Consider the following 8,586-nt stretch of genomic DNA (forward strand, 5'->3'; position numbering starts at 1 on the left):
GACCCCCAGAAAGCCCAGCAGAGCAGCAGCTGAGCCAATTCACATGGAGCCGAGCCCTTGAGGGGCTGCTCTTGGGATCTGTCCTACACTGGAGACAGACAAGTAAACCGCTCAACCACTCCAAATATCCAGTCTTGGAGAAATTAAAGAAAAGCTTCAAGAAAACATCAGCACATGCTTCAGGAAAACACCAACACTGATTTATAACAAGCTCCAAAAAGAAACATTGCTATAGACAGTGTCAATGTAGAATAGGAACATATCCTGAATACTTGAGTCATTCATTCTGTATAGATTATACAGCTTAAATACTTTATATTGGTCTGCATTTAATAAGCCAGTAATTCTCCTCTTTTGAGACCTGCAGCTGGTCTCTACTTTGTAGTACATTCCCATAAACAGATTTCTGCTTTGGTATCTGAGAGATGATCTTTCCTTACCAAATATCTTATTAACAAGACCCAAAATATGCAACTATGGATTTGTTTCATTTCCAGAATTTTCTGCAGTTCCATGATCTAAAACTAACTTAACAAAACCAAGCACCATTAATTCACTCCTTGACACTTGAATAATGAGATACACAAAATTCTTTGTAATGTGATTTGGTGGAAAATGAGTTTTGAACTAAAACATATAAAAAAATAACTAACTACATTAGTGGTAGTTCAGGTGGTAAATGAGCATCCAGCCCTACACGTCCTTCTTCAGTACTACTATGTGAGCAAGTCCAGCATATTGATACACACAAATAGCAAAAAGCACAACTACCCAAATCATGAGGCAATGAAGAATACTGGTAGCGGGGTTTCAGTTACTGAGCTTTGAAGTGAGTCTGGGCCATATTGTCAAGTTTTTCATTATAAGCAGGAGGACTAAAAAGCCACATTGCAAAAAGCAGGCAAGCTAGATACGGTCACACAATTCCTGGTCACACAATTCCATAAGTCGACACTTTAGGAAAAGACTTGCAATAAAAGTCACACTGGATGGGACCCACAGATTTCACGTTCTGTAATTGATAGAAGCTGTTAATATTTGCAACCCAGAAGTAAAGAACACGACATTGTAGTTCTCACTTCACTGTCTTTTAGAGTATTTTTGACTTGATCAGGATTAGGAGCAAGCTGCCAATGCAGTTGTAATTATCACTCCAATCAGAATTACTAGAGTTAAGCGGATCCAAGTGCAGATTATCTAAGGATTTTTTTGAAAAATAACCCTATCCTGTCCATACTTAAAGAATAGAGCTAAGTGCATTAGCAGAATACATGACGATACAAGGAAAACGGCTTTATTGAGAGCATGTGCCTGAAAAAAAGCAGAGCCTGTGATTTACATAAGAAGGGATCGCTTTTTTGCTATAAACAAACAATGACATTTTGGGAGTGACCCACAAATACACAGACCCTCCAAACCTTTCCAATGATTGATATTTGCTAGATATTAGGTAACTAAAGACATTGCCATGCCCTAGACCTAGCCAGCAAGGGGTTATCTGGAAAAACTGTGGACACAGGATATTCCTCAGTGCCCTCTTTACATGTACAATCTCCAGCTCCCTGGTGTGAGAGGGATTCAGATTAGAACACCAATTTTTAAATTTATAAAGTAGTAAAGTACTTCTAAGTATACCAGTTCGGTGAATTTTACACATGGCCAATAAAACGACAGACATAGACGACGATGTCCATTAGAGGACTTACTAACTGTGCTCTGCCTCATTTCAAAGTTAGCAGCCGCTCCTAGCACACACAACAAGGATGCTCTGCTTCCTAGCCACAACCATGCAAATGCAGGGTTAAGACCAGATACTACAGCAACTACTTGACATCCTGCATAAGCTTCGTTAGCACAGCTCCCTTCTCCAGCCGTGGCACAACAATCTGTGCACTGCGATCACACTGACTTCTCCACAGAGCACAGTTGCTGCTCTGCCAAAACTGCTCTTCTTTCCAGTTTAATAAAATTGCCTCCCAACTGATAACAGCCTAGCAATATAAAATACTCAGTTGTTAACCGCTGTTGTGACAAATAATACCGTTCTGCTGACAACCCCATTTTTTCCAATACAAACCTACCTGAACTGTTTATTATTGACGCATGGAACTGCTCTGCCATTATCTAATTTTAAAAAACACATAGTGAAGAGCAATAGTGAACCTGCCACCATTCTCACTGATTTAGCAAAGCTAAATCAAAACCCAAAACAAAGCTTTTTTATTACCGGTACAGTCCTGTCAGGCTCTGTTATGTAAAGAAGAAACACCTCCTTCACAGGACTACTGTAAGATTCGTTTCCTGGCAGATCCTACTTTATGTTTGCTTTCCAACTCCAGACCACTACTATTAATATCCTTCTCAAAACTAGTACCAGGAAGATTGTCTTGACATTTCTTTCTGCTATGACCGCTAAGTATACCACTTAAAGTATTAGGAACCTATATAATCCACAACACAGTTCAAGCGTTACTTTATACATCAGTAAAGCTGCATCAGCATAGCAGAGGTGGGGAATGCGTAACAATTATCTGCCTCTTGTAAAATCTACAGACTAAGTTAGCTGGTACTGCAAACTAAGACTCCATTTCGCAAAGCATCTATTGAAACCGTACATAAAGAACTAGCACTATATGTTTATTCCTGCCCAAAATGCTGTTTTTTCATGCAAAAAGACACACGGGTGCACTCAGCCTTCCCCTCATACAAATTTCTAATTTTCACTCACTAATTAATCAATCTGATATAGAAATCTAGACCAATATTAGGTACAGCTTCCACATTCATTAGAAAGACCTGGAATACCCCTTTCATTGTGTTCAGTAGTATTTTTTTAGAACTTTTTCATCCATAACTTGAAGATATTAAAGAAGTTCAAATAATATTCAGATTTCTTCAAGGACACTGCACAGGCTTTAGTAGAATAGGTTAGTACAGTTTTGTCTGTCCTCCAGGGAACAAGCAAGAACTGCTGGAAAGAGGTTACTCAAATAAATTGCATTTCCACAGTACAAAAGCACCCTGGCACAGCTTGTTTCTGCCCTAGGTAATGAGGTGACTTGGTACTGCAGTTCGTGCTTTTGTCCAGTCTGAGAATTAATCCGTATTACACACACACAAAAGAAGATATTTGACCTCACTTGTCCCCAAAGCAGTCTAATTTGCCTAGATATTAAAATGCTAGTGATGTGTATTTAATGAGAATTCTTTTTGCATGTTTATTATCCAGTGACATTTAGGAGGTCAGCCTGATAATTCAGTTATGGCCTCTGTCTTGCTACTTTATTTAATGTAAAGGAAAATGTGATGTGACCCAGGTTGCATTTAACTACAAATAACAACAGAATGTCAGCTCATGTATGGTCTCATAAAAAGCACAGGGGGAGTGAAGTAGACCCAGACATTACCATGCTGGAAAGGGAGGGAGCCTAAGCTGAACAGCAACATTGGTTGCAACAAGGAGAGACTCTCCTTTCTTACTCTTTTGTGCAATGTTCATCTACCAAAGATAAACAAGCTCCGCAGGCTGTTTCTCAAACTAGCATGCAGAATCATTCAAATTCTGACGAAGCTGGAGAGCCCTAGACCCAAACCCTCACCCAAAGTTAATCCAAACTCAACCACAGCCACTCCAAAGGCCCTCTAGCCAGCCACAGCTCGTTACATTCACGTAAACAGTGTGTTCATTTACTTTCCTGTCTCTAAGCTGCAAAAAAATACCTTTTGCTTCCCAGTGCACAATGGAGATCTGACACTCTCCCACATGGTCTCCTGCCTCAAGGTAGGTTGCCATCGCTTGATTTTGTGCATGTACTGCTCTTACGAGCATCACCGAGAGCTGCACATGCACAGAGACTGCAGAATTGGGACCTGGTGCTTTATTATCTCAGGCCGTGTAGCCCACAAGCAGGCTTCCTTCTGCCTCACACATATAAGGCTTTGTGGAGGGGAGAGGGGGATAGGCACGAAATGAAGACTTATTTTCTTCCTTGCTGTGAACACTTCATCTCAGCATAACACATGAGTCTCTCTGTGTCCTTCCTAGAGCACTCTTAAGCATAATGAAGCACAGTTTCTTGTTTCACACTCCCATCTTTGTTTATTTTATTTAAAGCTTTCACTTCAGAGCTTTGAGGCTAGAGATCAAACAAATAAAAGGGAATTTGGAAGCTGCAATGTCTGACCTAAATTCTGCTCCGAAGTTAAACTAAAAATGGCCCCCAAGCCAATACACAGGCACTCATTTTGGAGACCGTTTGGTAGGATGTAATACAGCCAACTCGCCTCCCAGAAGGTCAGTATGAAGATCCTTGTTTATTATTACTTCACCTATCAGATGACAAAGTTAGTCTCATGACTAAAGCACTGGAGTTAAATTTAAGAGATCTGAAATTAAGTTTTCATATTTAATTTCACAGCTGCCACACACTCAACAAAGTTGGTCATCGCTCTTCCTGCCATTTGTCCATCTCATCCATTTGGACTACAAATTTTTTGGGACAGAGACACTGCGTGTCTTGCTTAGTGATGCTCCTATATCCCCCCTACTTACCCAATAAAAACTAGGAACACTGCCAAACACATTAACACTATATGCACTCTTTCACTTGCTCACTCTGATTTTTTTCCTACAGCAAAAGATTCCATTTGCATGTAAGTATTTAAACTAAAAGCTAAATATTATTTTAATTTAGAACCATATGGACAACAACTCCTTCTCTGATAGTATTAAACCCAATGATCTTACCAGCAGATCTTTGCCTCCTTGCAGCCTAAGTAACACGTTCTCAGTTTCCACTTCAGTCTACCTTACTGGCAGATAAGCAGTAATCTTTTGACTCTCGTGAGACCACAGCACTAAGTTTTTATATGGCAGTTTAAACATTACAGATAAAATTCTGTTTGAGTAGCTAATATTTCTGGCATATGGGGCATTTTTCTGTTACATTGGATCTATTCCCTTACATGCTATAAAGCTGATCACAAATTTCTACCAAATACAATTTCAGGTGACGTGTCCAAAACTATGGATTTTCTATTTATACCTCGTTTGTCAGATGAGACTCTGTGCTCTTTAGAGAATCTCAGTAACAGATACATTTATTCTATTAAGTTTATGTTTCAGTTCAACTAGAAGATGTAAAGAATCACATTTTTCCATGGTGCACGACTGGGACTCCAACTGAAGTCAACAAGAGCCCCTGCAGGCACATCTGAAAGCAGCATTGATCTATAATCACATTTACTGGAATACAAGCACATAGAGGCCCTATCTTACTACACTGAACATATTGGGAAGATTTCTATTGCAAGGAAAATAGGATTAGAACCCAATTCATGCAGGACACGGTGGCTAGTGCCATGCCATCAGCTTTTAGGCAGAGCTCTCTAGTGTATTAAATGAGGGTGTTTCTTAATCACTGATGGCAAATCCATTGTTTGAGCACATTTCTGCTTTTATACAGAGGAAATATCCCTGTGTACAATGAAAAGACTTACAAATGCTAAAGACTTTTGAGAGTAAGTCTATTAGATGATTCAATTATTACACATAGATTTGGTGCAAGTACTCATCTGTATGTGTGTTACAGAGCTCAAAATAGGATAACGAAGCATATGTATTATACTACTATGCATATATATAATTCATACAGCAAGACAGGATTAGGTCCTGCAGTCTTATACACCTATGTGAACAAAGATTTAGTTTCATTTGATGGCCCTACTGTGTGGAAAACCAGCTACGACACTGCCTTGAAGGGGTGGACTCAAAACAGGGCTTCTAGTTTCCACAGGTAAAAAAAGAGGAAAAAAAAGTATTTTCTATAAGCAGACTGCATTCTTTACAGGGAAAAATATTTACTGTACCTAAAATAGCTCTAAAGAACACCACTTTAACATGCAAATGGGGAACTCTGAAGCTCAAGGATGTAATTTTCTTTTAAGACATTTTGAAGAAAGTTTAGCGCTTATCCAACCCAGGTGACAGCACTGGAGACCCGAGTCTTTGATTCCTCACAAAAGCAGGCAATATCCCTGCAAATCCTCATCACACCGACTTCCACGTTAGTATTTTATCCACATGCCTTTATTCTGGGGAGAGAGCAACACTCCAGGTCTAGGGGAGATACATCCATTTCTTGCCTCTACACCAAGCTGTCTCTCTCTGCTTCAAACCAAGTGCCTGGCCCAGACAGTCTTTCTAAAGTACACCGGTGATGGGGACTGGGACGTCAACCAGCAATCAGCTTCACAAAAGCAACCAAAGAGACACCTCGTGGTAACAAGTCTCAGACAGTTCTGGTCCAGAAGGCACCTGAATCAGGAACTTCGAGGGCCAAGTCTTTCAGCTGCTGATTTCCTGAACTATGCTGTGGCTGATGTTTTATTGATAAGTAATTACAGGCAGCTCCAAATTGCCACAGCTACGGAAATTACAATAAGCCAAGTAGAAGCCTGATATTCAGGGGGTCTTGATTCAAGCAGAATAAAGAGACATTATTTTTACAGAGGACCATACCAAAAATGCAAAATTAGTTGTCTCCCTCGTATGGAAACAAAAGCAGTTGCTGGTTTATACCTTATTAAGTCAGTACTACGAACAAGAACAGGAGTCCTGTGCTCCCTACACTGACTTCAGCTTTCTCCCGGAACGGAAACTGCCACGGAGTGGCACTGTTCACAGATACCAGTGTGCACAGGAAAGATGTCACAGCAGGAAATTTTGGTTTAGCCTATTTTGTAGCCCTCTTAGCATCAGTCTCCATCTGGATATCCCCACAAAATATTTTTCTGCATTCCACTACCTTTTTCATTGATTTAAATCATTCCATTATCTCCACTGCTGACCACAATGCAGTTTATTTTCAGAATTTAATCCAGCCTAGAAATGATGCAGCAGTGCCACATTCCCAAACCACAAACATGTAAAAAATCAGGATAGACAGCAGTTTAGATGATCTGGGCAGGGGGTCTTGCCCTAACAGACATATGTGACATGCTCTCTTGGCAGCACACACTTACATCCATCTGTTGAGATGGAACTGAGCCCGCTGCACTTCCATCGTCCTGTTTTTAGTTCACATGCACCACATACGCTCTGGGTTCAGTAGGCAGGGCGCACAGTGCTGCGAATCCTAAACCTGACTTCTATTGTCAGCATGGAAAACATTGCAAGAATTCTCACTGTGGGGGAGTGGAAGGGGAACATGGAAACAACAACCAGCCCTGGGCTCCTAGGAGGAAAGCAGATCTTTCCAATAGGAAAACAACAGATCGTGAGCATTACCATGTTAGGTTTAATTTCTTATGGTCAGTGAATTCAGCAAAAGCAAACTGAACTTTTTTATATGCCCACAGGCACCTGTAATTAGACCTCTGGAATTATCACTTTGTCTTCCACTAGACACCAATGAACAGCCAGCTTAGCCTTATGAATGATAAGAAGTAAAACCTAGTTTTCACACATATTTCTACATGAGAAAAAACCTAAATTATTCAGAAAACAGCAAAAGGTAGTAGCCAGATAACACACAGCACCTGTAAAGCACCAGCAGGTCACAGTGACCCACATACAACTGACTGCCATTACTGTGAGCCAAAACCTGCAACTGTTTGCCTTGAGAATGTGAAGAGGTATCAGGAAGAAGCATGAACATTCCTGCATGAGGTGAGGATTATGAATCTGCGTCAGAAGAGACAGCATCAGGGGAGCTCAGGGCTTTCCCTGCACAGTCAGTGGCATAAAATTGTTTCCCTTCTTCCAGATAACTTGGCAGGGACATTTGTTCAACATTAGCTAAGTGACAGTGGCTGAGAGGGGAGCTAAATCCCAGCCAGAGCAGCACCACACCTTTGAAGCTTGAAACACCTTTGCGATGCAGATTTAAGGCTCTGTGTTCTTTGTTCCAGACTTTGCTGCCATTAGTGTAAATGAGGGTTTACAACGGCCTTCTCAGGCTAGCCATAATATGGTAACGTGGCATTAATAACTTAATACAGTATTAACTGATAGACAATCAGTATTAGCACAATGCTTACATTTGCAAACCATTATAGAGCATAGCATCTCCAATTCTCATCCTGCCAGTAATTCAAATGTGGAGCTCATTACACAACAATTGACATTTCCCTTCCAAACCTGCACCCCGCTCCGCATGGACCCCACGCCTACCCAGGGCGACCAGCCCTGTAACCGCTCGCTGATTTAAATTCCCTGCAGAACAGCCATGGCATTTCGCTCACTTGAGGCTGCAGCTACTGTTTAAAACACCACGTGCGAAAAGCTGCACGGGGGGCTCTGAAAGCGGGGCCTCCCATAGCACCTAGCGGAAGGAAGCAGGTCCCAGCCTTGCTCTCAGACCCATCTGCCCCGCCCCACGCCTCTGACCTAACTTCTGACAAGGCAGGGCGCAAGGCACCGGCCCTAGCTTTTGGGATAATTTGAGTACGTTTACTTACAGACTTGGGTGCGATTATTTAGCTTTAGCATCGCAGCGACCGTCCCACCCATGACAGAGGGGGGTCGCGGTGCCCGACCCTAAACCGAGTAGCTGGGACTCAGGGAGCCGCGGCCGGGCAGCGGAG

General features: G+C 41.5%; 1 protein-coding gene across 1 annotated transcript in view; it reads right to left on the reverse strand.

The window, feature by feature from the left end:
- The window catches only part of VSTM2B (V-set and transmembrane domain containing 2B), a 24,358-nt gene that overhangs the window by 12,221 nt on the left and 3,551 nt on the right, over positions 1 to 8,586 (reverse strand). The gene's annotated exons all lie outside the window — the stretch shown is intronic.

The sequence above is a fragment of the Pygoscelis adeliae genome, unplaced genomic scaffold (genome assembly GCF_000699105.1).
Source record: "Pygoscelis adeliae isolate BGI_AS28 unplaced genomic scaffold, ASM69910v1 Scaffold62, whole genome shotgun sequence".
NCBI classification, from domain to species: domain Eukaryota; kingdom Metazoa; phylum Chordata; class Aves; order Sphenisciformes; family Spheniscidae; genus Pygoscelis; species Pygoscelis adeliae.